The following is a 15,254-nucleotide window of genomic DNA, read 5'->3' on the forward strand; positions in this document are numbered from 1 at the left end:
GGGCACCCGAGTAGGGATACAGGTAACCGGAAAGGCAAATTCATCACTAGCAGTGGAGCAGGATTTAGCCTTAGAAGAGACTAGGCAACAGCCTGCAGGCTCTAAGAAAAAGGCAGGCCTCTGAGAGCATCTGAGGCAAGAAGGGAACCCAAGCCACGAAGAAGGCTGTTGCTTAATCTCTGAGGTGGAAAAAAAAAAAGGCTTTGTTTCGTCATTTGCAAAATAAAGATAATATTATCATCTCCCTTACAAAGTTCTTGGGATTAAATGAGATAAATACATGGAAACCACCTGGTGAATGGCGGATGCCAAAGAAGTGATACTTCTTAGGACAGTTTGTGCTTTTCAGACGTTGAGTCGAAGATGCTTCTTCTTGCCCATCTCAGTATCTACCCTGCCCTTTCTATTTGCCAATACAACTCTTTTTTTTTTTTTTTTTTTTTTTTTGCTGGTGTGATGAAGTTCAGACTCTTGTGTGGTGAGGCATAACTATATAAGAAGTGACCAATACAATGCAATTAAAGCTTTCGGAGTAATTCAGGGCAGGCTGCATTAAAGGACTCTGAAGCCGGTCCATCTTGAAGTCCTGTTTTAATAAGGTCAGATGGCTGGTTCTCCGGCAGCCATACTGGTCTAGTAGAGACATTCATGTCCTATAATGGTTAAAAGAAGGCAGGGCTGGATTCTGGCCACACTCCAGTGATGCTTGATTGGCATGGGATGGTTTTCTTTATAATTTCTGTTTGTCTTAAATCTCGGTTGTAACGTTTTCTAATCATCACAATGGATTTCTCAACCCATAGACCTGGACCAACAGCTTCCTGATCACGTGGGAACTGGTTAGAAATGCAAACCCCACATCCTAGACTCTAGAGATGGAACCCAAGGCTTTGTACAAGAGGGACAAGTGTTTTACATACCAAGCCACACCCACAGCCCCTGCAATACACACTTTAACAAGCCCTCCAATCATCCTATGTGCTCTCCAGTGTGCGAGCCGTGATCTACCAGGAACAAGTGAAGCCCACCACTCTCCTATGCACCACGGGATTCACTGGTGTCCCTGGCCTTTATACACAAGCACCCTCGTGTTGTATGATATTTTGTTTGTGTTCTGACAAATAAAGCTTGCCTGGAGATCAGAGGGTAGAGTTAGTCACTAGGTTAGCCATAGAGGCCAGGCAGTGGTGGCTCACGCCTTTGATCCCAGCACTTGGGAGGCTCATGTCTTTGATCCCAGCACTCGGGAGCTGGTGACAGGAATATAAAGCAGAGACAGGATCTCGGCCCCTTTTCGGTCTGAGGATCCAGCGAGGTAAGAAGCCACTGGTGGCTGCTCCTTTGCTTCTCTGATCTTTCAGGTTATTATGCTGGTATTTACCTCCTAGTTTTTATTGATAAGACTAATTAGGATCACACTTCACCCTCGTCTCAGAGGGACAATGACAAGAAGTGTCTCAGACACTGCCACATTAATAGAGCAGAGGCTGGCGACACAGCCTTGCTTCCAGGTGAGAGACTCTGCCCTGGTTCTTCGGGTTCCTTTACTTTATCATTTAAGACTTATTTTATTTTACATGTGTGTGTGGTGTGTGTGTACATACATGTGTATGACAAGTGCATGTAGATGCCCCTGAAAGCCAGAAGAGCTTGTCGGATGCCCTGGAGTTGGAGTTAAGGTGCTTGTAAACCACCCAGTGTGGGTGCTGGGAACCTGATTTGGTTTTCTCTAAGGGTAGCATGTGCTCTTAAGCACTGAACCATCTCTCCAATTCCCTTATTAAAAAAAAAAAAGTGTTTGTCGGGAGTAACACATGTTTGTGGGGGTCAGAGGACAGCCTGTGTCTGTCCAGGCCTCCAGCACAGATCTGTCCTGCAAGCTTTCAGGCGATGCCTCCGATTCCCTCCTTGCAGTGGGAATATTGGAGCCACAGATGCGTACTTCACAGACCCATGCCCAGATTTATGTGGCTTTGGGGATTAGAACTCAAGTCCTCACACTTGTGTTCCAAATGCTTAACCCACAGAGCCTCTCCCCAGCCCACAGTTGTTTCTTGACCCTAAAAACACATCACAACTCCCTTGGGAAGCTTTCCAAAATTCCAATGGCCAGGACTTGCCCAGTCCCCATGAAGTGAACGTGGATGGGGGCAGACCCTAGAGTCAAAGCTCCCCAGGTGGATCCAGTGTGTGGCCTGCTCAGCACCACTGCAGCTGGCACGGGCCCTGGCTGCTGCAGGCTGCATGGAGGTGCTGAGTCTGGCTGATGGGGAAGACACAGGTGCTCCCAGCACAAAGCTGTAACTGAGAGTGGGTTGGACAGCCCCGGGAGCAGGCATTCCTACGGACAGATGGGGTGGAATCCCTGGCGGCTGGTCAGGCGTTTCCCATAAGGACACCTTTCAGTCTCTCACGTGAATAATTATGTAAAGCCCCAGCTTCCTCAGAGTCCAACCGTTGCAACACATGTGAACTTGCCCCACAAAATGAAGGGATTGACTAAAGACAGCATCAGGGTGGTGGGGTTTGCTCAGAAGGAGATGAGACTTCCTTCCCAGTGGCTAGCCCTGAACCCAGGACATGACCCAAGCAGGCAGAGTCTGCATATTTTAATGTTCCCTGAAGAGGAGCTAGACCATGGGTGGGTCTATACCTGACTGGGACGGAGGAGGAAGAATCAAGTAAAAGGGCTGACTACGCCGATGTTCTGAGCCCTTAGGAGGAAAGATGAAGTTCAGAGGTGTCAGTTCTCTCTCCCACAGAGACATCTATGTCACCCATTACTTCATTCCCAATCTGCCCTGATGGAATGCTGAGCCCACTTTTTTTATTTAATAGATTTTAATTAAAATGTAATTACATCATTTCCCTCCTTCCTCACTCCAACCCTTCCCATGCTCTCCACCCCACCTTCCTTTTTTTCAATTATTGTTACACACACACACACACACACACACACACACGGGGGGGGGGGAGGGGAGAGAGAGAGAGAGAGAGAGAGAGAGAGAGAGAGAGAGAGAGAGAGAGAGAAAGGAGAGTAGCCAGTCCACTGTCATTTTTGTTGTTTGTGTGTATACAATTTCAGGGCTGACCACTTTGTATTGGATAACCAATTCGGGGGCTTGTCCCTGGGAGAGGCTAATTCTCCCTGTCTCAGGCGCCATTAGCTGCCTGCGCCTAGGTGTGGGACTCTGAGATTTTCCCTTATATCCATGGAGAAGTATAGTCCTCACCCCTCATCCAAGAACCTCCTCCTTATAGCAAGTGGAGACCATTACAGAAAACCACCACTGGGGACAGTTCAGAGGTCAGCGCACTGTGGGGAGCCCAGCCCCAAGCACACACACATCTCACATAACTCCTGCAGCATCGGCTCAGGAAACACCCTGGAAGGGACGGTGAGAAGATTGCCGGAGCCAGAGGACCCGGAGGTCTGCTGTGAGACCGCGTCTCCCAGAAATGGCGTACAAATAGGACCTGAGCAAGGACGCTGTCAACAGACACGCTAACTCGGAAGGCCAGCTTTCTCTTGCTTTCTCTTGGCTCAAATCCTGAAGGCTAAGATGTCCAAGAAAACGGACATGGATGTGGAGGAGGGAGGAGGAAGAAGAGATGAAGAGACAAAAGAAAGGGGGGAGAGGAGGAAGAAAAGGAGGAGCCGAAGGAGCAGGAAGAATGGTAGGAAGAGGAAGAAGAGAGGCGTGTGCAGGAGCTGGGTGTGGTCGTGTGCATCTTTAATCCCAGCACTCAGGAGGCAGAGGCAGGAGTATCTCTGAGTGTGAGACTAGCCTGGTCTATACAGTGAGTTCCAGGCCAGTCAGCTCTACATAGTGAGACATTATCTCAAAGTAATAATAATAATAATAATAGTAATAATAATAACAACAACAATGGAGCAGCAGCTACCAGATGCTCGCGGTTTTAGGTGCACCACATCAGGGCAGGACTGGAATGAATGACTTCCCTGTTCCTCACCTATTTATTTCGGCTCCACTTGGTAGTCCAAGTGAAAAGACGAGGGAGCAGGTGTAAGCCTATAAAGTGCACAGAGAAAGCCAGTGTTTCTCTAGGAGACCGCAGTACAGAGGAATTGCCTCTGCCTACCCACTCCGTCCTTTCCCGGGGTCCTACCGTCTACCATGCAGCTAGCTCTCTTACAGCTGCCTGGGATAAGGATAAAGGAACACAGCTGCTCTGGTTCAGCAGAAGCAGAGGCTAGGAATCCAGGTCCCAGCCCCAGCCCCACCCCAAGCTCAGCCCAGGCCCTGGCTGTTCCCAGGAACTTCTAACAGGTCACTGTGTACAAGAGGGAGCTCTCAGAGTCAAGGACTTTGTTGCTCCCCAACACTGTCTCTCCATGCCCCTACTTCCTTTCCTGATTCTAACCAGAATACCTCTCCCACTTGACTCAGATCCCTAGAATCCCTCCAGTCTGTGCAAATGTCCTGACTCCGGCAAACATGTTAAAAATAAACCCGAGAAAGCTTCCAGATGTTCTGTTTGTATTGTGGTGTTTCTCTGTGCTAGCCTCCAGAGACCGACTCATAACACACAGCATCCTGAAAAAACAGCAGGCCACCAGGCTCTGCCTGGGGGAGCAGGAGGTGAACCCCCCACCAGGGCCACAGCACAGCCAGTTCACCCATTAACTCTTCCACCACAGAGGTACACAGTCTGCCACTCACCATCCCAACCAGTTTCTTCCATTATCATGCATGAGCCCTGTATCTTTGAGGTCATGCCAAAGCCTTCCAAAGCCTACAGAGAAGCAAATCTCACAGACACGCAAACAGTGAAATGAAGCTGGCTTCATTTTAACCGAGCACCCACCTCACCTCTCCATCACAGTCCTTTCAAGGTTGTTTGGTACAGAGGGGCAGGGGCAAAATAACACAAGAGTAACCCTCATCTTCAAGATGTGACCTGAACATCTGAAAGGAAATCTCAGGAGCTGGGCCAGCCAGAAGAGGAAATGGAATTGGGTGCTTGTCAAAGCCCCTCTGGGGCTGGTGGCCTCTGACCTACAGAATGATAATTGCCAACGGGCTGGCTTGTGCACACACAGCCACACATGTACCCTTCCTGACACGCACACACCTGAGGGCCCAGGATTCTTTGCACAAGGTGACGCCTGCTCCCTTTGATGCCTGCCGGATGTGTTCCCATTGGGCAAGGAACCAGACCTCAATAAAACCCTGCATTATCAGAGGCGGCTGGTTTGTGATTGCTCTAGCCTGTTATCTCAGGGACGGGTGGGGCTGCTTTGCAGTTCACCGCTGCAAAGCATTAACCTGTAGGTAGATCAAAGACCCTTCCGAACCCACAACCTAGGTCCCTTGTTGATCCCCCAGTGGATTGTTCCTAAAGATGGACTTTAGAGATAATAAGTATCCCACACCCAGACTCCCTGAGTCTCTTCCTCTACTATGTCTCTTACTGGGACTGGATCACTGTGTTCTTTATTTATTCAAGTATGACAGCTGTCAGCCGCTATCTGTAGACTAGTGGGGCACCCATGTCATCTTTCTCTTGAGAATGCCAAGATTATTGTCTGCAGTGAAAAGGCATATGAATGGGGAGATGGATCAATGGATAGGTGGACATATGGGTGGATGACAGGCAGATGATGAATGGATAGATGGATGGATGGATGGATGGATGGATGGATGGATGAATGGATGGATGGATGGATGGCTAGGTAGATGATAGATAAATGAGTGACTGGGTAACTGGGTAGTTGATGGGTAGATGGGTAGATGGACAGATGGGTAAATGAATATATGGGTGGATAGGTAGGTAATTGGTAGGTGGGTGAGTAGATGATGGTAGTGAGCGGCTGGATGATCATGGATGGCAAGATGATCATGGATGTTTATATGGGTGGATGGATAGAAGATGAGTGGATAGATAGATGATAGGTGGATGATGACTGGATGAATGAGTGGATACATACATGATGGGTAGGTGGGATGTCTATCTGTGCATAGACAGATGTGTGAATGAACAAACTAGATTACCAGCAACATGAAGCAGCTATCCTACAAGTATGGAAAGGACTCAGAGTAAGGTCATTCTTTTCCTTCCAATGGGAAAACCCTCCAGATTTAGACTGTCTCACTGGAGACACCTGAGCTTAATCAATCAGATCAGGATTCAAGTCCAGGAGCAGTCACTAACAGGGTACAGGATCCTGGACAACTTAGGTTAGTGTCTCTTGGACTCGTCCTTAAACCAAAGAGAACAGGAGCAGCCACTAAGGAAGGACTGAGACCCCTTTCACTCCTTCCGTATTCTTCATGTATTCTATATACTTCATGTACTCGATTTCAAAACGAACTCAGCACATTTCCAAGAAAGGATATGGAGCCCCTTCCACAGTCCTTTCTCTTACAGACCATGCCCGAGAGGTACATAAAGAAATCCAGGTTTGTTCTTCATTGCTTTTATTGTATTCCTTGTCATTAATTGTTAAGCTTGCTGTTAGCATTCAGACCACTCCTCATGGCCCTGTTTCCATGTGCTCTTGGCCACTCTCAAAACACAGGAGAACTGAGACCCATGTACACGGAGGAGGTGATAAAGCTAGGAGTCCTGGTCAGGGACGGAACTTAAGGAGTCCCCACTGTAGATGACAAAGCTCAGCTATTGATAAAAAGCATTATTCTAAACCAGCTAAGGCTAACGTCAACACTCAACTTGAACTTTGTTATTATCGAGCACTGAAATGCACAGGGTTTTGGGGTTTTGTTTTTTGTTTTGTTTTCTTTTCTTTTCTTTCTTTTCTTTTGGCATGCTGGGTATCAAACCCAGGGCTCAGGCATGCTAAGTAGGCACTCTAGCCTCAGAGTTACACCTTGCTGGATACCCAGCTCTTGCATTGTTCCCTTGTACCTTTCTTCTGTCTCCAACTCCCCCTCCCCCATCAGAACACAGCAGCCTTCAAAATTAAGGTGGGCCAACCCTAATGGAAATGGTCCTCACAAGGCTCTGCTGCTCTGTCCAGTCCCAGCCCCACATGGCCTGGTGGCACCTGTGCCCAGATGACGAGGGGAGTTGGACCTATGCACTCTTTGTTCATGATGGGGCCACTGCTCCTCTAGACTGCAGCTGGGTTCTCAGAGGCAAGGCCAGGCACAAGTTCACAGAATAGGCCACCCACACTGCACATCAGGGCTGCTGGACTGTCCCCAGGGCCGGAGCCACGCTGGCTCTTAGCCTTGACTCGGAAGACTCCACCATATGGCTTCCCTGGGGATCAAGACGACAGGAAAGAGAATGAGCCAGGGGCAAATAACAGCCACACTTCTGGGTGCTTGAGCCCCTATTGGGAAGGGGACATATGGGTAGTTACCCTTGTCCTCAGTATGCCTGAGCCAAAGAGGAGTGCACCAAATAAACAGAATGATGAGCGGTAGTCTACAGTGCCACGGCAGATGAGATGGAGCTCCCCATCTGGCTCCGTCCATCTCTCCAGCCTCCAGATGTGCATCCAGAGCAAAATCTGAACTTCAAACCCCATGAAGCTTGGGTGACATCACAATTCTCCAAGGAAAGAGCAAACTGGGTCTTCATGCTTGCAGAGAACTTTAATGGAAAGTGTAGGCAGCCTTACAAAACAGGAAGGAAAGGACCTCTCCCTTGACCCTCCCCTCCCCTCCTCTCCCCTCCCCTCCCCTTAAAGTCCCGGCACAGAAAGGGGAAGATAAACACAATAGCCAGAGCTCTGTCTTCTCCATCCTCCTGGGGTTATCTGGCTTCTCCTGACAGCTTCCCTCATGTCTTTGGTCCCTGTGGGGCAGGGCTGGGGTGGGCAAGTTGGCCGAGGCACAAGGGAGAAGGACGGGAGGTTTGAAGAGACATGACTTGGCAAGGCTGCCGAACCCAGAGCCCAGATGCCTCCTCTGGAAAGCCAACTTCCCAGGTTGCCTGGCGTGTTAGGACTTGCTGGCAACTGGAGCCCTGGCTGGCAGAAGTGGGTAGACAGTGGGACCAGAATTCAAAGGGGCGGCCCAAGGAGCGACTGAGGAGGGAGGAGGCCCAGGAGGGCGAGGGGGAGGGTTCAGTGAATCATATAAATTAGAGACAGAAAGGATGTCGGGCCACCTTCATTTCCTTCCTCTAATAGGAATTATCTCATTAGCCCCGAGCTTCCTAGAGGGGACTTGAAATGATTCCTGTAATGGGGATTTCAATCTGGGGCAGCCCCCTCCTACCAATCTCACTCCCAGGAGAGCTGGGAATGTTCTTAAAGGGACAGCGCAAAAGGGATGGATTCAAAAGAACAGGCAATCTTGTCTCACATCAACAGAATTCTAAGTTATCAAAATATTTAAATGCCATGTTCTCTAGGTCTACGAAGAATTTGAAGATTACCTATCCACTTGACATATGTTTCTGTAAATCTGGAGAACCTTACTAACATAACTATAAAAATGACAAGCATGGGTGACTATAGCTCTGTAGGTCTTCTCTACCTAAATAACCTAAGGACTAAGGTTTCACATTAACAAGGTAAGCAAGCTAGGTCCCCACTATTCACCCTCCATACCCATTCATGGAATTTACTGTGTGGACACAGTCACGGTTATGGTGCTAAACTTGACAGGTTCAGGCTACCCCTGTAAAATAATGTTCTGACCCCCAGAACTTCTAAGTGCTGCCTTACACAGAGAAGGCATGTGGAAGACTGAATTGAGTGAAAGATTTTGGGAGGAGATTATCCTAGATTAAGTGGGTAGGCCCTGGATGCAATCTTAAGTGCCCCTCTAAGAGGGAGGCCGAGGGAGACTTGATGACAGAGAGGAGTCAAGTGACCACAAGAGCAGAAGCATGGGGGATGTAACTGCAAGTCATAAAATGCCGGTCATCACTAGATGCTACAAACAATTCTCCCTCCGTGTTTCATGAGAAAGTAGCTCCATCCACAACTTGATGTTAGCCTTCAAGGTCCCGTTTCATGAGACCCTTCATCTCTCCCTTCCCCTCCATAAACCCTGCTCTCTCACACTCTCTATCTGGTGTTGTGCTGAGGAATCTAACCTAGGGACTTCTTCATGTAATACAATCAACCACTGAGCCACACCCTAGTCCCAGAGGTCCCATATTAGACTAATGGCCTCTATCATTATTGTTTTAAACCATCAAGCGTATGTGGGATGTGTTACATCAGCCCAGGGAATTAATACAGTTAAGAAAAAGTCCTTGCCATGGGATTTGTCTTCACAGTCTTATTCTACAGCAGGAGAAGTAAATACATGTCAGAAACATCAAAGAGCAAAAAACAACTGCTCTGTTGGAGTCCTACAGTGAAACACGAACCACAAGAATCCAACATTACTACTGACTAAAGCTGGACATAATAGATCAGGGTATGGTTTGAAGATAGCTACTTCTGCCACTGTGTGCTGCAAACTTGTTTGAAGGGTGGTAAGGAAGTTAAGGATGGTTGGATCCCTTTCCATGAGCACAGAAAGAGGAATGGGGTGGAGGTGGGAATTTAGCAGAGATGAGTCAGGTAGACAGAGCCAGGGCATACCTATGTCTGGTCCGCTATGACAAAGTGCCACAGTCTAATGGCTCCAAACATTAAGATTCATCCCCTGACAGTTCTCAAGCCTAGAAATCCAAAGTCAAGGTCTCAAGAGAGCTGGTTCTAGATGCTCCGAGAGAGAACCGGGCCCGTATCTCTCTTCCTAGATTCTCAGGGGATCCCTGACTCCCCTTGGCTTACAGATGTTTATGTCTAGTCTTCGCCTCCCCCTCCCTGCCACCTGCTTCTCTTGTCCTCTTCTCAGGACCAGCCAGAGGATATGGGAATCACCCAAAATTTAGGATGATCACATCTCAAGATCCTTAACTGACTGCACCTGCTCAGACTCCTTTTCCAAGTAAGATCATGTCTGATGTTCAAAGTGGATGTGGGTTTTGAAAAATATATTATTACTTTTTTGGAAGGGGTGCATGTACACATGTGAAAGTCAGAGAACATCTTTCAGGACTTGGTTCTCTCTTCCTACCATGTGTACTCCAGGAATAAAACTCAGATGGACAGACCCGGGGGCAGGGTCTTCACCCACTGAACTATCTGCTGGATGTGCATGGGGCAGAGCTCAAACACTACAGCTCCAATCTCCTGTCTCTCTAGTTAGTTTTCTATTTTCAATGCATAGGCCAGAAACCAGGGCCTTGTGCAGGGCAGGCAAGTACTCTACCATTGAGCGACACTCCCAGAATCCCTCTGTTTTTCTAGTTCAACTGGAGTTGGCAACCTGAGTGGGGAGCCTCAGAAAGGATAAAATTCCCCCATCATCAAATTGTTCAAGCGGAAAGCACCTATCTGGAAGACTTTAAGGATGCCATGGTCTGGATGGCTGTGAGAGCAAGGACGGCAGGCGAACTACTCTAGACAATGTGAGCACTAGCGTGATGCCTATTCCCTACCAGGGGGGCTCCCTTCGATGCCAGCTTTCCCCCTCCAACGGCCGTGTGGATCCCTGCAAGGTAAAATGAAGCAGGAAAAGGAAATGCTGAGGATTTGACTTTTCCTACATTTGATGGTGATTTATAGAGTACCTCCTAGATATGTTGGGCTCTGGGATAAAATCTGAGGCTCCTCGGTGTCTCTGTCTTTTTGGTGGTGAGAAAGTGACACATTGGAACAATTCCCAGGGCAGGAGCAACTGGAAACAGCACCCCAGTGATGATGCAGATCAAGAAAGGGACAGAAAGTCACTAATATTCATGTGACATCTGCAGGGTCTCTTAGGAACTGCTCATAGATGGGAGCCTTGGGATCTACTTCACCCACTGCCCAGCCCCTGAGGAAGGGAAGGAGAGGATCCAATGGCAGGCTGGCTGCTCCTGTAGAAGCTCAGACAAATCACACCCACCTGACTTGCTGTGGGAGGTAAAGAAACCCTTAAGCCCCAGGTGGGTGCCTGTAAAGCCACCCTCCCAGGGAGCCCAGACCTCAGGCCTTGCTAAATTGACTGCTAATCACCATAAGCACCCTAGCGCTGCATCCTCCATCTGGGTGGCCCTCAGCCACTCCCCAGCCTTGTCACAGGCTGGGTGATCTCAGCAGGCCTCACACACACCCTGCCAATACGCAGGACAGGTCTTATCATTCCCACTTTACAGATGTCGAAGCTCCACCGGGTGAGCCAAGCAGCTCATGGGTTGCTCACCGCTTGTGGCCACCCAGAAGCATGGCCCCAGTTCCTGGCCCCAGTGCTTCTCCAGCAGCCCAGGTGGGCAAAATGGCATCTATGAGCTCTTGAGGGCTTTGCAGCGGTAGCCGCAAATACCAGGATATGTCTCTCCCCTCTGGACGCAGGGCTTCCTTTATGGACCTTAGGGAGCCTGAGTAGCTAAAAGTTCCCTACCAGGCTTCCTCCTCCTGTCTGGCAGTATGGACTTGGAGAGCAAGGGCCTGGCAGCAATAGGCACAGCTGGTGCCCAGGCTGGGCCTCCCCCAAGAGTGGCCAGGCATGTCATTTGGGCCCTGAGAGGAGAAGCCACTCCATCCTGTACTTTTCCAGGCGTGGAGAGAGAAGGAATTGGGCAGAATGGATCTGCACTCCTCGCTCACTTTCCACCAAAGCTTTGCCCAGGGCAAGGCCCGCTCTCTGTCTGCCTGTGATCAACTCAAGCAGCCCGAGAAGCAGAGCCGAGACACACACTCCACTCTCCTGGGGCCACATCATGCTTGACCCTTAGGTGGGGGTGGCTGGGTTAGATACTTGTAGATAGGGCCTTTAGTTTGACACAGTCCATGTCTCCCAAAACCCTTCACAGGACTATAGTCCTGGAAGCAGAATTCTGGAGTTTAGAGCCTGCTGGGCAGAATGAGGCTGAGTCAGCCCCTGCCCAGCTGATGCTGGAAAGGCTAGATCGGAGCTGATCCTAGTAGCACCTGATCATACGGTGGGTCTGAACGGAGGGGCTGTGGCTCCCATGTCCAGCCCATTCATTGGTCCTTCCCCATCCTTTGTGGCTTCTGTACCTTGAGAGATGCTACGCACCTGCGGTCTTGTCTACATTTGGGGTCAAGGTGGAGAGGAGACCCGAGAACATGAGGGCAACTTTCTGCACGCTGGAGAAAGGAAAGCGCCTCCGGCCGCCCAGCTCTGTTCCCATGACACTCTTACTGGCAGCGTTAATAACTAACCACGTCCCAGACAGGTGCTGGCGGCCTGGCCTTAGGAGTTCTTGTTCAGGGTTGGAAGTGAGTCATTTCCCCTTTTTATAGTCTGCTAGCTGACTGAGTCACCCCAAGCCGACCCTTTCACACAAGCTCTCACTCTGGCCGACTCACATGCATGGCTGTACCTTAGACTCACCTACTTTTAGGTTAGCTGGGCCCCTGGAACTGACCCTTATAGTCCCCATTAGTGACCAGCTCTCTGCCCACCCCACCCTACCTTGCTCCCTCATCTGGGACATTGACTCACTGGAGTCACAAGGAGTCTCAGAAAGACAAGGCCTGCCTAACTGGTGGGTGCCACGCCTGAGGCCTGAGGAGGTTGGTCTCATATTTGGCCTTTACTCTAAATAGTGCTCTCAAGCCCCCTCTACCCTCTGCTTGGAATGAGGATAGAAATGGAGGCTTGAGGTATGACTCAGTCGATAAAGTGCTTGCTTCTCAAATGGGAGGACCTGAGTTCAGAAGCCATGTAAAAACCCAGGGATGGCATGGGTGCCTGGAATCTCAGAGATGGTGAGATGCACAGTGCAGACTGGTAGATCCCCAGAGCTCCCAGGTCAGCCAGCCTGAACTAGGACTGAAGTTCCAGACCAATGAAAGAGGTGGGAGACAGATAAAATAGAAAAGCGCAGTGGCAAGATGGCCCCGTGGGTTTATACAGGTGCTTGTGACCAGAACTAATGGCATGAGCTCAGGACCCACACGGCAGAAGAGAGAACCAACCCCCACAGATTGTCCTCCACATATCCCCCAAAAGATATAAAAAATGCACAAGAACGAAAATAAAAATGCGGAAGGTACTTGAGGCCCAACACCCAAGGTCAGTCTACAACCTCTATATCTGTATTTGAACATGTGTGCCCCATACACATGTAACACATACAGGAGACAAGGAACGTAAAGGTCCAGAACTTATGAGTCAAAAGATACAAGCCAACCATGACGCAAATAGGTGAGTTCCATCACTCTTGGAAAAGACAGACTGACAGTAGGTAAACTGAGTCCCATACCCAAGCAGCTTTCCTACAGTGTTTCTGGTGAGCCCTGAGGCCAAGGGTCAGGTATTCAGCTTTATGAGGTGACTCTGGTGGAAACCTTGTGAGGGAAACTTCAAATAAAGGCCCCCCCCCCCGAGGAGAGGAGAATGCATGCTTTCCAGGCGATCCTTTCCACACATCCCTATGGATTTCTTTTTTGTTTAATTTTTTTCATGCATTATCTTTGAACCATGATTTTTGCCCTCCCTCCAACTCCTACCAGATCCTCCCTGCTCCCTACCCACCCAACTTCACATCCTTCCTCCCCTTTTCTCTCCAAAAGCAGACCCCAAGAGGGAGAAGATAAAAATAAAAGACGGGCATTTTAAAAACGCCACCACCCAGCCTCCAGCTAGTTAAGGGACCTTCTTCTTCTCTTATCCTACAACCACCCCCGCCTTGTGCTGTCTGGTTTGTGGGACAGATGGGTAGCCCTCAGGTGGGACAGTGACCCAGGCAGCTGTGAACTGGCAATGAGAACCAATGAAATGGTTCCTTCGCTCAGAGCTGAAACTCAAGCCGGAGAGGTGATAGCCGGTCTGTGCTTGGCCTTCTACATAAACTCCATGTGTTCTACCCCCTCAGCACCCAGCACCGTACTCCAGGGCTCTGAGCTACTTCCCCATCTCTCAGGCATCCCTGCCAAGCTCACCCCAGTGGCTGCAGCTAGCTGTCTTACGGAGCGCCCTGGACTCCCCACATAGCCCTTTGAAATACATCTGCCACTGCTGTGGCATCTGCTCGACCTCCCCAGGGTGAGAGGGCCTTCCGCTGCTCCACACATCTTGCACATAGCTTCTGATGGAGCAGCCATCCTAGCTGTGGCCATCACACCGAGGGTCCACATGCCAGGAGGTGAGGCACCAAAAGACTCCACCCCTGGAACTGGCTCAGGTACCCAGTGAGTCACTAGCCCTGACCTGTGACCATGATGTCCCAGGGGAGAGTGGGAGGCCTAGAGAAGAAGTTCGATGCAGGGACACCAACAACCGCAGTGACTCACAGTTGGATCCCATGGGGGAAGTTCCATCTACAAATCCCTGGGATGACACTAGTCCCTGGCTGAGCTCACCCCTGCACTAATGATGCCTGCTCCAGCTCCCAGTTTTCCCCTCTCAACTCCCTGCCTGGTGGAAATTGTCATCTAAGTGGCAGCTCCCCCTGCCCTCCCCCCTCCCGCCACCTCCCCTCCCCCCCCCCACATACACATGATGGATGGAGCCGAGGAAAGGGCATGTCCTCCCAGGGTGTCAGATTTTTCATCAGTTACAACAGTCCTTCCTCCTGCTGACACCACACGGGAGCCTTGGGGGCCAGGAGGCAGTGATGTCACAGCTCTTCGAGAGGAAGTAGACAGAGCCAGAACTCTACTCCTGCAAGATTACTGAGGCAGCAGGGCAAGGCACAGGGTGGGAAGGTGTCCTCAGGAGTTGCCCAGAAACACACCTGGCCTTGGCCTTGGCAGGAGCACACAGGCAAAGATTCCTCTCTCCTTCTCCAGGCATTTTCAACAGAGCATCCATTTCTAAGGCTTCACCAGGATATGCATCTAGTTCTTCCATTGCGGAGAAACACCCCTCCCTGGCCCCGCCCCAAAGATGGACACCAGACTTTCATGGTCTTACAGGCTCAACTTCCATCACACGGTTCCGAACGACCACCAAGGCCGGATGCACATGGACACATTCTCAGAAAGATCCTCTGTGTCTAATGTGAACTGGGCGGAGGGCACTCTGAGCCTGCCTCTCCTTGATGGCTGCGGTGGCATGATGGCTGACCCCATACATCTCTACAACTGTCAAGCTGCATGTTCTCAGAGGGAAGAGTCTAGCAAAAGAAAGATGCGGGGCTGCAAGACAAGGGCAGCCCTCGGAGATCTGAGGAGCCCACATGGGAGCATCCACAGCATTGTCAGCCGCTCTGAGGCCCAATGGTGTCACTCTCAGGTGTCCCTCAGATGCCCCTAGCACCTATCCATGCCCGAACACACCCAGAACAAGAGAACATAGGCG

This window comes from Peromyscus eremicus, chromosome 8a (assembly GCF_949786415.1).
Source record: "Peromyscus eremicus chromosome 8a, PerEre_H2_v1, whole genome shotgun sequence".
NCBI classification, from domain to species: Eukaryota; Metazoa; Chordata; class Mammalia; order Rodentia; family Cricetidae; genus Peromyscus; species Peromyscus eremicus.